The following is a 14,649-nucleotide window of genomic DNA, read 5'->3' as shown; positions in this document are numbered from 1 at the left end:
GGAGCTTGAAGAACTTTATAGGAGGGTAGAGAGGCCGGGATTAGGGGTTATCTTGAGATGATTTCGGGGCTTTAGTGTTCCCGCGGCCCGGTCCTCGACCAGACCTCCACCCACAGGAAGCAGCCCGTGACAGCTGACTAACACCCAGGTACCTATTTTACTGCTAGGTAACAGGGGCATAGGATGAAAGAAACTCTGCCCAATATTTTTCGCCGGAGCTTGGGATTGAACCAAGGACCACAAGTCCAGCGTGCTGTCCGCTCGGCCGACCGGCTCGTTGGACCGGGGTTGGAAGATTTTTTTCTTGGATTTTGTTCTGGGTTGTCGTCGTTGGAGTGTTCGGTTCTGGGGGGGGGGGGGTGAGGTTGGTTGTACGGAGGTTTGGGATGTGGTTCGGTTATTGAGGAAGCGTAAGGTGCTTGGGTTTGATGGGCTGCTGGCAGAGTTCTATGTATCCTGTTGGGATGTAATTGGCTCTGATTTCTTGGAGGTGGTCCAGTTTTGTTTCACGCACATGTAGCTGGCGAGGTCTCGATCACTAGGCATTGTGCGGCTCTTTCCTAAGCTTGGTGACGTGGGGCTCTTTGACAATTGGCGTCCGATAGCTCTTCTAAATCAGGATTACCTGATAATCTCGAAGCTGTCAGGGAATCGACTTCGGTGGGTGGTGAGCTCCCTAGTTTCTCTGGAACAGTTTTGTGTGATGTCGTAACCCGTTCTTGCACTTGCTTCAGTCAATATTGGCTTATTTAATAAGTGCATATGTGACATACTAATTGATTGTGAATATTTTAGTTTACCTTGAAAAGCTTCATAGACAATACCGACCTCACCTAACCTTCTTAGTATGTTAAGATAAGCATCTTATTGCTTCTTAATTACAATTATTACTTAACCTATAGCGTTGATAGTTGCAGCTTTGATCAATCTGGACTGGTCAAGGGCCTTCGACCGTGTGGTCATTGACTTTGTCTTTCGGATTTTGGAGAGGCTTGGAGTTGCCTCCCGGTTTATAGGCTGGGTGCGCATGTTGTATGTGGGGTGTTGTAGTCTTGTATGTGGGGTGTTGTAGTCTTGTATGTGGGGTGTTGTAGTCGGGTGTGTGTGAAGGGGTTGTTTAGTCATCCGTTTGCCATTGGGCGCTCGTTTCGGCACGGTTGCCCCTTTTCGATTCTTCTACCCGTCCTTTCACTAGACTGTTTAAAGCAGCGAGTAGGTGTAGTAAGTAGGTGTAGTAAGTAGGTGTAGTAAGTAGGTGTCTTATCCCAGACGCATTCATCAATTTTAATTAAAATACTATGTATTAAAAATTGATTTGTTCTCATATATAAAGTATTATTATTATACATAACAATGTATAGTTAAGGAGGCGTAGGCTAGGTTAGTTGTATAGGTTATGACGGCCATTATTTGAATTTGAAGTACTTGGGTGAAGCATTTATAAAATTGTGGTTCGAACAAAGGATGTGAGCGAAGCACTTGTTCCGGAAGTGTTCGGACGTCATCAGTTATGAATCTTGTGAAAAATTGCTTTTCATTCATAAACACGGGGTTTGGCGGGTGGATTAACGACCTTGGACCTGTGTATGCGAGTTCGGGCTGTGATGCTTTTGTAAATTATTTTCCAGGAACCGTTGTTTTGCCATGAAATTTTTCAAGTGCCAATGAGCTGTCTTGACCCCTTGTACATGGGGCCTTCAGTTGTGCGTGTGTTTCTGTTACAAGGTTCGGAGGTGTCTCGTTTATGTAATAATCTAAGATGAGGTCTGATAAAGACCTTTTGTGCCTTCTGTAATGCTTTTTGCGCTACCGCTCACAGGATGGGTATGGGGTGCACAATAAACTAGCTGCCTCCGGCGGTAACAATTAATCTCCCCCCACCCCCTTGGTCGCTGCTACTGAGTTGTGTATGTGTTGTATGCCTTGTGCAGTCCTGACCTTTGTGTATGTTCCTTCCTGTCGTGTGTATGTGTGTGTGTGTGTGTGTGTGTGTGTGTGTGTGTGTGTGTGTGTGTGTGTGTGTGTGTGTGTGTGTGTGTGTGTGTATGTGTGTGTGTGTGTGTGTGTGTGTGTGTGTGTGTGTGTGTGTGTGTGTGTGTGTGTGTGTGTGTGTATATGTGTGTGTGTGTGTGTGTATGTGTGTGTGTGTATGTGTGTGTGTGTGTGTGTGTGTGTGTGTGTGTGTGTGTGTGTGTGTGTGTGTGTGTGTGTGTGTGTATGTGTGTGTGTGTATGTGTGTGTGTGTGTGTGTGTGTGTATGCCTCTTTCCTCTGATCGTTTTATTGTTATGTTTTTATTTGATTGATGTATGTTTCTTGTGTTGGATTACCCGCGTTATTGGGCCTTATTTGGGTTATTCCCTGTATTTGTTTTTTAATTTTTTGTAGATGGTAACAAAGCTCCGTTTGTTGAGGTCCTTTGTATGTGTGTTGTTATTATTTCTTATGTTTGTTTTTCTTGTTTTTCTATCATGTAATTACCTAAGTGTAGTTACAGGATGAGAGCTACGCTCGTGGTGTCCCGTCTTCCCAGCACTCTTTGTCATATAATGTCATATGTGGTGACCTGTGTTTGCACTCGTGTGGATTGGTGTACCTACTGTGAGCGGCTGTGTGTGCTAGGGCCTGGGGACCTGTGTTTTGTATTTGCCTGGTGTGTATTTTCCTTTATACGATTTATGTACTATTGAATAGTGGTTTTGTGCACTGTTTCCAGCGCTGTATCTTCTGATATTCATGTACTGTGGTAACTTTAATTTCATTTGCGTATAATGCATATATATATGTTATTTTATATAATACAGAAAACAAAGAGTATACTCACAGTCTAATTGGTTTCAAACTACCTCCCCCCATACATAATTAAAATTGCTGTCCGGGCAACAATGCACTTTGTTGTCCGCTCTCTTGCTCCATATTGGGATAACAATGGCGGCCAGGTGACCATAATGACAATGTCAACACCCAAAATATCTTGGCCACACCAGAATGGCTCATTGATGGAGTTATTGATAGAACGAAAACACGTCTTCGAGAGAGAGAGGAAAAGAGAGAGAGAGAGAGAGAGAGAGAGAGAGAGAGAGAGAGAGAGAGAGAGAGAGAGAGAGAGAGAGAGAGAGAGAGAGAGAGAGAGAGAGAGAGAGAGACAGAGACAGAGACAGAGAGAGAGAGAGAGAGAGAGAGAGAGAGAGAGAGAGAGAGAGAGAGAGAGAGAGAGAGAGAGAGAGAGAGAGAGAGAGAGAGACAGAGACAGAGACAGAGAGAGAGAGAGAGAGAGAGAGAGAGAGAGAGAGAGAGAGAGAGAGAGAGAGAGAGAGAGAGAGAGAGAGAGAGAGACAGAGACAGAGACAGAGAGAGAGAGAGAGAGAGAGAGAGAGAGAGAGAGAGAGAGAGAGAGAGAGAGAGAGAGAGAGAGAGAGAGAGAGAGAGAGGAAAAGAGAGGAAGAGAGAGAGAGAGAGATTTCTCCCTTTCTTGCCTCTTGCTCTTCCAGTTATCGTTCTAGTCTGCCTATTTTTTTGTGTTTGAATGCTTTTTCCTTACTCTTCTATATCTCTCTTCTCACTTCTCCTCCTCCTCCTGATTTTCTTTCTCCTCCTCCTGCATGTCCTGCTTCATCACCTGCTGCTCCACCTCCTCCCTCCGCTACTCCTTCCTCAGTAGCAAATATCATATATTCTGACCCCGTATGACCTCAAAAGTACAGAAAATGGTTGGCATCTCCCCCCTCCCCCCCATCAAGCACGACCTTGACCCCTCACAGACAGCTTAATACGTCTTGAAGACGTCTTTAAGACACATCAGCCGCTGACGTTTGACGAACAATGCGTCACAGCTCCGGATATGAAGGGGTCGGATTGACCCTTCAAGTTCCATGCCGACGTCTTCCCAAAGATCTCTGTGAGGTCAAAGGTCAAAGCCAAGAGGTCGAGGAGACTGGTGGGCCGTTTTCCCGCGATATTTGTTAATGGTAGGAGTAGGTTGTAGTAGTAGTAGTAGTAGTAGTAGTAGTAGTAGTAGTAGTAGTAGTAGTAGTAGTAGTAGTAGTAGTAGTAGTAGTAGTAGCAGTAGCAGCAGCAGCAGCAGCAGCAGCAGCAGCAGCAGCAGCAGTAGTAGTAGTAGTAGTAGTAGTAGTAGTAGTAGTAGTAGTAGTAAGAGTAAGTGTACGTCATTTGTTGCCAACGGTCGCCATGGTAACTGTATAAGCGGTGTTGCCAAACGTTCCCATGGTTACTGTACAAGCGCTGTTGCCAAGAATTTATATTTACAAAGTTATACAGCTTCCACAGCTCTTTTATTTTTTTCTACTTCGTTCCGTCGTGTTTGTATGTGAATGTCCAACCTTCTTATTGTCAATAATAATAATTATTAATAAAACAAGACTTTGCAAAAATATTGACGTAATGAAATGTTCAACCAATCAGCAGGTTTTCTTGATGATGTCAATTACACAATAAAATGTTCAATTAATTTCCTGCTTCTTAATTCTATATTTGAACTACTCGGAATATCCAATTATCTCCGGTGATGGCGTGTTGAACCGTTCAGATAGTAAACAGTTTCTTAGACAACTTCAAGACGCTCCGGTCAGTTCTGTGAGGTAAAACAGGTCTTTCCAAACTTGGGAGAATTTTCCCAGAATTGGGTAAAAGGGGTTTTTCTTTGGGGGCAACAACTCTCCTTGGAATGCACATTATAACTTACTGGTCAAGGCGTAGGAGAAACAACCAGTCCTCAGGCTAGGTTCGTGAAAGCGGCAGCCGTCCCTAACATACAGTTTTTCAATTTAATGTAATTGTGTATTAAAAATAGGTTTGTTTTCATATATAGAGTAACATTATTATATACTAAAGGTCTATGTATAGTCAGTCATAGGTTACGTTAGGTGTTTAGGTACTGTTGGCGATTATTTGTATTTGTAGTACGTGGGTGAAGCATTTACAGCGTTGTGGTTCGAACACAAGTCGTCAGTGAAGCCCTTGTTCCGGAAGTGTTCGAACGTCAACAGTTGTGAGTCGTGTGTAAGCAGCCCGTCCTCCAAACAAAGACCCCAAAGTCCATTCCATGCACCCGCCAACCCCCCCCCCCCCCCGTTATGAATGAATAAGGTTTACACACGACTCACAACTGATGTCGTTCGAACACTTCCGGAACAAGGGCTTCACTGACGACTTGTGTTCGAACCACAACGCTATAAATGCTTCACCCACGTACTACAAATACAAATAATCGCCAACAGAACCTAAACACCTGACCTAATCAATGCCTATATATATGCTCATTATACTTATATAGAAAACAAAATTTATAAGTGAGTAAATTTCAATATTGAATGAACAGCATGTTATAATTGATGAATTCGTCGTTGGGATCGACCGCTGGATGGAATGGACTTAGTTTGAGGACGGGTCACACTCTTACCCCCTCGTCCCATCCCAAATCCTTATCCTGACCCCTTCCAAGTGATATATAGATATAATGGCTTGGCGCTTTTCCCCTGATAATAGGAAATGTACCCCCCTTCCCTTCAATTTACACCATTAATGAGTTGTAAACTTTAGTCTCGGAGTAGTTTGCTGTGTGGGTGGGTATACTGGCGGTGTATCCGTATGTATCACGCTGGCCCAGTGTCATGTATTACCATACATGGCACGTATATGTGTCAGGTATGTATATCACTCTAGACTAGAATGGACTAGAGAATAAGCCACGAATACCGACATTTACCACAGTGACCTTCTACAAGGTGAGACGGTATACATACATACATACGCTATACATACGGTGAGACACTACACATCCTTGTGTGTCGACGCCGGCTCCTTGTATAAGAACCTTAATGTCTAAGCGCTGTCCCGTCGGCTGCTAAAAAACACGGTTTGTCCTCGGTCACTTTTAGGAGTCGAGGACTGAAACCGAAATAGTTTGTTGTTGTTGTGGATAGAAAAGATGTACTCTATGCTTTCATTGATAGAAAAGAAGTACTCTGTGCTTTCACTGATAGAAAATATGTACTCTATGCTTTCATTGATAGAAAAGATGAACTCTATGCTTTCATTGATAGAAAAGAAGTACTCTGTGCTTTCACTGATAGAAAAGATGTACTCTGTGCTTTCATTGATAGAAAAGAAGTACTCTGTGCTTTCATTGATAGAAAAGATGTACTCTATGCTTTCATTGATAGAAAAGATGAACTCTATGCTTTCATTGATAGAAAAGAAGTACTCTGTGCTTTCACTGATAGAAAAGATGTACTCTGTGCTTTCATTGATAGAAAAGAAGTACTCTGTGCTTTCATTGATAGAAAAGATGTACTCTATGCTTTCATTGATAGAAAAGATGTACTCTATGCTTTCATTGATAGAAAAGATGTACTCTATGCTTTCATTGATAGAAAAGATGTACTCTATGCTTTCATTGATAGAAAAGATGTACTCTATGCTTTCATTGATAGAAAAGATGTACTCTATGCTTTCATTGATAGAAAAGATGAACTCTATGCTTTCATTGATAGAAAAGAAGTACTCTGTGCTTTCACTGATAGAAAAGATGTACTCTGTGCTTTCATTGATAGAAAAGAAGTACTCTGTGCTTTCATTGATAGAAAAGATGTACTCTATGTGGGAACCGACCTGTGAGATTTATATTTATTTAATTTATATGAATTTATATTTACGTTAATTTGTATACTTCGATAGCAATTTGTATAATGATAAGTGGACTGTATTTCTGCAATAATCTCATAATCTCACAAATCGATCCTCTACACATTAGGGGGGGTTTATATTACACATATGCAGCCAATCAAATTACAGTAATAGCTACATACATTGATGAGGTTCCTTCTCTTATAGTACAGCAGGCTAGTCCACCAGGTATAACTAGAGTGTAGACACCAAATTATCCTCTTTGAGGTAGCTTCTATCACCCAGTAACTGGTGCACATAATCTTGCATCCTCGTCTTGACCTGTCAAAAGTGCGCTAGCTGTGAAGCCAGAAACCTATATATGACAAGTATTTCAGAGAAAACTGTATACAGTACATGGAACATGAAAGACCTGGCTTAATTACCTTTAGTATGAGGCGATTTCGCGTTCTAACCGGCTAACCCTATATCCTGACATTAATGGCCATAAATGAATGATAAACGGGTTTCGGATAGACACTTAACTTGTATTTGTAGACAGCGTGTTGACAATGGTACACCTTTGGGTTCCATAACACTACGTCCAAGTAAATTTAACAGGAGCCGAATTTGCTCCCGTGTGAGCCTCTGGTCTCATATAACAACAATGGCTGCCCTCCTTCCTCCACTCTGACGCCTGGCTTACATTGTCCAGATTTCAGAACGTGATAGAAGGGTCACATTTACTCTACTTTAATATTGATAATTAAGTTAATTTATATAAGATGTTTTTATGATGGTAAAGTCCAAAGACTAATGTATTTAAGAATAATTCCCACCATAATAGGTGGTGAATTATAATAGTATGTGGTGATGATATCCCGTTTTCTATAGACGGTAATTCCACTACAAGTTACGTTTTCTATGGGTAACTTGTTGGTAATACAGCTATTATCTGTATGATATTAAATGGTGTCGGATTTTCCGACATAATTCCCCAGGGGGCTGCTCACGGGTCGAAGTCCTGATTAGAACAGACGAACACCGATACTCCTCCTTCGAATTATTACATTAATTTGATGTTAGTAGTTAGTAATCACACATTTGTGCGTCTGTTCGTACAGGACGGATGTCCCGTACTAGAGTTGCAGGGGTTAGAAGTCTAATGCGATTTCATTTCCCTGTCAACTCTTGAAAGGCTAATATTCAAGCCTTATTACTTATTATTTAACCCAGAAGACTGAATGTGATCAAGTACTACAGTCAAGTATGATTCAGGGACTGCAGTGAGATCAGTGACATTAGATATAACTTGAAGTTTCTTCAGGTAACTGGTCACTGATATATAAACACTGAGGCCCATGGAATACATCTTGATTAAATAATAAATGTATCAAATCAGTCATCAGATTTATTGGGGTTTAATTTAGTTAATTGATTCAGAAGATTGAATAGCTCATCATTAAAGTAAAGTATGGTTCTGAGACTGCAGTGGGTTCAGTGACAATGGTCGCAGTGACTTGTAGCTGTTTTAGGCTACTGTTCACTGATTTGCCACTGAGGCCTCATGAACTCATCTTCAGCTTTAAATGATGATACTAACATCAAGCTCTGTTGGTATAGTCAGCTGTAATCTCCTTAGTATAATGCTACTGGAGAAATATAATCAGCTGACAAATTTAGGTTTCTACTGGTATTGTTTATCTGCAGGCATAGGTCTCCTCAGGCTTGATACTGGGCCTGAGAGTAATTTACCTCCTGCAGAGTTTAACATGGTTATGCCCTGATATTTAGTAGGGCTACCGATGAATCGATGGTAGTAGTCTGCCCCCACAAGGACAGCCATTTGGCATTTGATTTGCTCAAATTTACCTGCAGCTGCTTGATAATAGCTTTCCAGGTCAGCATAATCAACTTGAGATTGTTGTGACAAATCTTCACATTTCTTGATCTGTCTTGTTAAGTGGCCTTTAAGACCTGCAAGGGTTCTTTTCATTCTCCCTGCATTATCCATACTGGCTCGTTGGTGAAGCCTTGTGGGGCTTGTACTTGGGCTGCTCATAATACTGAACAAGCTCTAATGGTAGCCTAGGGTAAATTCTGCACTCACTAGGCAATAATCCTACCTCTACTAGAGGTTAGCACTTAAAATTAATACACATTATATATATACAATCATCCACACTAATGATTTGAGTGATAAACCAGTGTCACTGGAAGTACCTTTAGGTTAGCTCTTCTATATCACCCTAGGATGGTAGAGACACTAATTAATCACTCAAAGGTGTAATGATCATAAGTAAATTATTATATATACAACTCAACTCGAGTTGATAAAAATTACACCCAAAATAGGGTCTGGACCATTCATTAATGGTGTTAGGTTGTTCAATATAGTACAACTGACTATTGTAATAATGGGACTAGGATGAACAATAATAGTTCAACTAGTCATATCCTACCCTGTTGTGGGTTGGCAATTAGTAAATATTATACTGTGATCACTAGTGCAATATATATTAAATAATTCTCTATCTTGGAGAAATAATATACACAATTATTGTTAATAGCCTCTTAATTAGCCTCTATGAAACTTCTAATATTATCTAGAAGTATTAAATATTATTAGTGACCTCGCGAAATAAAGTCCACAAAATTCGTAGATAATCTCTCGCGAAATGTAACACCACGAAATCCGTGAACAATCTCGCGAAGACACAGTCACTAATTTGGCTGGATTCTATATTAGCGCTGTCATTTCACGAAATAACACGCCACCAAATATCTGTGGGTGTGCATGAAACCGCTGACGAAGCTGAACTGGGCTGAGGGAGGCTCCTGAGCTCCCTCGAGGCTACGCTGCCGTCTTGACTGCTGGCTTTGTTTAAATAACACTGCACTAGCATATTTAATGAATCCACTGGTTAACTGGTTCATCCGGTACTAAGATGACCAAATGTGGGTTCACAAGGATCAAATAATCCGTCATCCGGTTCGAAGATGACCAAATAATGTGGGCACCGACCTTTGAGATTTATATTTATTTAATTTATATGAATTTATATTTACGTTAATTTGTATACTTCGATAGCAATTTGTATAATGATAAGTGGACTGTATTTCTGCAATAATCTCATAATCTCACAAATCGATCCTCTACACATTAGGGGGGGTTTATATTACACATATGCAGCCAATCAAATTACAGTAATAGCTACATACATTGATGAGGTTCCTTCTCTTATAGTACAGCAGGCTAGTCCACCAGGTATAACTAGAGTGTAGACACCAAATTATCCTCTTTGAGGTAGCTTCTATCACCCAGTAACTGGTGCACATAATCTTGCATCCTCGTCTTGACCTGTCAAAAGTGCGCTAGCTGTGAAGCCAGAAACCTATATATGACAAGTATTTCAGAGAAAACTGTATACAGTACATGGAACATGAAAGACCTGGCTTAATTACCTTTAGTATGAGGCGATTTCGCGTTCTAACCGGCTAACCCTATATCCTGACATTAATGGCCATAAATGAATGATAAACGGGTTTCGGATAGACACTTAACTTGTATTTGTAGACAGCGTGTTGACAATGGTACACCTTTGGGTTCCATAACACTACGTCCAAGTAAATTTAACAGGAGCCGAATTTGCTCCCGTGTGAGCCTCTGGTCTCATATAACAACAATGGCTGCCCTCCTTCCTCCACTCTGACGCCTGGCTTACATTGTCCAGATTTCAGAACGTGATAGAAGGGTCACATTTACTCTACTTTAATATTGATAATTAAGTTAATTTATATAAGATGTTTTTATGATGGTAAAGTCCAAAGACTAATGTATTTAAGAATAATTCCCACCATAATAGGTGGTGAATTATAATAGTATGTGGTGATGATATCCCGTTTTCTATAGACGGTAATTCCACTACAAGTTACGTTTTCTATGGGTAACTTGTTGGTAATACAGCTATTATCTGTATGATATTAAATGGTGTCGGATTTTCCGACACTCTATGCTTTCATTGATAGAAAAGATGTACTCTATGCTTTCATTGATAGAAAAGATGTACTCTATGCTTTCATTGATAGAAAAGATGTACTCTATGCTTTCATTGATAGAAAAGATGTTCTCTATGCTTTCATTGATAGAAAACATGTACTCTATGCTTTCATTGATAGAAAAGATGTACTCTATGCTTTCATTGATAGAAAAGATGTACTCTATGCTTTCATTGATAGAAAAGATGTACTCTATGCTGTCATTGATAGAAAAGATGTACTCTATGCTTTCATTGATAGAAAAGATGTACTCTATGTTTTCATTGATAGAAAAGATGTACTCTATGCTTTCATTGAAAGAATTTCCACCAAGAGGTTAGATCAGCTAAGGTATTTAGTTGATATTTTCTCTCACATGAATGCACTTAATCTGCAACTTCAAGGAAAAAAATAGAAAAAGAAAATAGGATTATTGCAAGTGAATAAAATGAAAATAAAACCGCGTTTCCAGGACAGAAAAGAAAGAGACTAAGCAACATGAAATTGCATTCTTGTCTATCCTTTTTTGCTTCTTGGAGAGTGTGGATGGCGCCGCTTGCAGGGAACGACTCAAGGACGACTCAAGGACGACTCAAGAACGACTCAAGAACGACTCAAGAACGACTCAAAAACGACTCAAGAACGACTCAAGGACGACTCAATGACGACTCAAGGACGACTCAAGAACGACTCAAGGACGACTCAAGAACGACTCAAGGACGACTCAAGGACGACTCAAGGACGACTCAAGGACGACTTAAGGACGACTCAAGGACGACTCAAGGACGACTTAAGAACGACTCAAGAACGACTCAAGGACGACTCAAGAACGACTCAAGGACGACTCAAAAACGACTCAAGAACGACTCAAGGACGACTCAAGGACGACCCAAGGACGACTCAAGAACGACTCAAGAACGACTAAAGGACGACTCAAGGACGACTCAAGAACGACTCAAGGACGACTCAAGGACGACTCAAGAACGACTTAAGGACGACTCAAGGACGACTCAAGAACGACTCAAGAACGACTCAAGAACTGCTTAAGAACGACGCAATCACTCAACTCAAACTATTCCATCGTGGCGAGGAATATACTCGTCTGAACTATAAAAGGTATATACACTATATAAAAGTATAAAACTATATAAAAGGTCGGTCGATTAATCAGCGAATTGAACACCCAATTATGTGTAACTTGACTGAACTTGACTGAACTTGACTGAGGTCACCAGATGAGTGTTAATGGCTTTGCAGGGTGTATGATCGAGAGTAAGGTCAAGCACTCAAAAATTTTAAAAAGAAAAGGTTAGGTCAAGCACTCGAAGTTAAAAAAAAAGGCCGTGATGAATATCCTGGGATAGTTGGGGGGGGGGGGGGTGACTTTGATGAATCGTCGTTAATGAGTTGGAAGAGTGACATTTCTCTCATGAGCCGAAACTCGCGGGAATGAAACATTCATCGCGAACAATTATCAAATTAATTTTGTGGTTCCTAAAATAAAATATTTAACATTTAAAATTAAATATTGGGTTAAAAAAAAAGGGGGTCTTTTGATAAGCTGTTTTGGATAATGAAGCGGAACAAGTTTGGGAAGCCGTAACCTGAATGATCCCACAGTGAATTATTGAACCTTTTTGACCCTAATTAATGAGATAACTTTTGATGACTTGATGATTACGTAATGACTCGACCAGCCAATCAGCTTTCATCTCTAGGGTGAATGATGACTTCATTAAAACTTTAAGACATTCAGTACTTTCCTTAGGAAATATCTAATTATTTTTTAAATTTTAGAAGTCATCGAGGCTTAATTACGTTTATAATGACTACATGATAATGATAATGATGATAATACCAGTAATTGTAATGATGAAGACACCAAGAAGAAGTGAGATGTAATCAGTGAACCATCATCTCAAAGGATTCATCAGTGAAACCTTTGGATCAATGGATAAAGATTGTTATCCATCCCAGAATAATATATCCTGGAAATATGCCAGCTGTAACGGTCATATCAGCTTACCTACAGGTTCTCTGAGGTGCAGGGAATCTTTTGAGGTATGAGGCTTCCAAAATGGTTGCTTATTTGGGGATAAATTTGCATTTGTAAAGTTGCAGGGAAGTGGGAAAGTCGCGCCCTGGGTACAACAAAATGGCGCTCCCTGGCCTGCAAATCCACCATTTTGTATACGGCGCCCGCCGGTCGGTGATTGGCTGGCTGAGGTCACATGATTTCACTGACCAATCAGAACACGTTTCTGGGTCTGTGACGTAACCGGGAGACCTAGCCCGCCGCCTGCAGAGCGCCAGGCGCTCAGAGATACTTCGCGCTTCGTTGAGAGCGGACGAGCGCCGATTGAGCTCTCGAGTTCCGAGGTCTAGGAGCCTCCATCCAGCGGTGTAAGGGCGCCGTGGACTGTGAGCTGATTAGTCTTGGAGAAGTAGAGAGAGTTACTACGGCTGGAGGAGTGAGTGACTCGCCGTCAGTGGAACTCCACAGCATTCAGAGCTGTTGTGATTGGATCACGCCCACTAGGAACTCAGAAGGGAGGAGATGCATCCTGATCCTTGAGTGTGGTCTAGGTGAAGGAGTGCTCGAGGGCACGACGTGTGCAGTGACGACTGGACGAGCCAACGCCCAGGAACTTCACCCAGGGAATGAGCACGGAGCTGACGAGGATCTTCACGACGCCTATGGAACGTTGAGGAACGACGTGAGGAACGGAGTATCCAGCGAACGGCGAATGGAGCCTATAGGCGTCTGAGGACAGGATATGTTAAGGTAGATCATTTTTCCCTCCCATATTTCCCTTGGTTGTTAGGCAAGATAGGTCTATTGTGATGCATAGGCATTTATTAGAGTGCATATAAGTCATAGGAGTAGATTAGGCTGTGGGACAGCACGTATATATATCATCCTACTGATTGGTGAACACAGCGTGTGGCAGGCTCGTGAAGGACTGAGGCACGACGCTGAAGGAGCCGCCCCAGTGAAGGGGGGCGGTGACCCCTTTAATTCATCAACTGATGTGAGCTGCCGGATGCCACCAGAGGAGTGCTGCTGTCACCATTATTATAATTATCTCCATAACTCCATACATGTATCTCGTGTGTTGTAGTTTGAGTAAACTTTTTATTATTTTATCACTGCTTTTGGTGTACCCTCCATCTCATTGAGCTTTGTGATAAATGACATATGATTATACTGAACTGTTACTGACATGACCTAGAGAGAGACCCTGTGTTGGCAACACGACACTAGATTTGAACACTGGTACTGGCATTCCCTAAAGAGTGACTTTGAGATGGCAACACGACTGTACATTTGAATTCTAGTACTGGCAGCACATAGTACAGTCCTAGGCTGCTGTAAATATATTACATTCGAACTCACGGCGTTGCTGGGACGCTGAGAGAATTACCCAGCTGGCGAGCAGAAGATAAGAGAAGGAAGTGAGACTACGGCCGGAAGTCCGGCAAATTCTCTGCACGCATAGATAAGCAGGCCCGCTGGGGGGAGTCACATGCTGCAGGATTGAGCTTAGCAGTGTGGGCTAAGCCTTCTCCTCTCCCCTTTGGGTCTAAGGTCAAATAGTGGTGACCGGTCTTGAGACATGACTAGGAGAGCTCCATGGGGGTGATGTGTGATACCCTAGTGGAGGCGGCGAAGTCCCACGGCGTGAGGTTATAGGATCAGTAGCACCATCCTCCGCTGTTTTAACTGTAACATCATGTAACACAAGGCCAAGGTGAGCGGCGCGTGACATTATCCTAGAATAACTACCTTAATCCTAATTCCCAGAATTAGATCGCTATCCTTCCCCAGGATAACCATTTTATCGCGGGGAGAATTAGACGGTGAGGTAAGGTACTGTCGCCTCAGACAAAACCACCCCCCAGACGTCTGTCTCCCGGAACAACGAAATAGACAGTCCTGTCAATAGGCTGAGCCCCCCCCCCCAACCCCGTCAAAAAAAGTACTGGT

General features: G+C 41.7%; 1 protein-coding gene across 1 annotated transcript in view; it reads left to right on the top strand.

Moving 5' to 3' along the window:
• Window positions 1–12,996: 12,996 nt before the first annotated feature.
• The window catches only part of LOC123757234 (uncharacterized), a gene marked incomplete in the record, with an annotated part of 84,243 nt that continues 82,590 nt past the window's right edge, over window positions 12,997–14,649 (top strand). Inside the window, 1 exon segment of the mRNA XM_069323765.1 lies at window positions 12,997–13,446.

Source organism: Procambarus clarkii, chromosome 13 (assembly GCF_040958095.1).
Source record: "Procambarus clarkii isolate CNS0578487 chromosome 13, FALCON_Pclarkii_2.0, whole genome shotgun sequence".
Taxonomy (NCBI): domain Eukaryota; kingdom Metazoa; phylum Arthropoda; class Malacostraca; order Decapoda; family Cambaridae; genus Procambarus; species Procambarus clarkii.
Note: the sequence above shows the minus strand (reverse complement) of the source record. Positions and strands in the feature narration are given on the sequence as shown.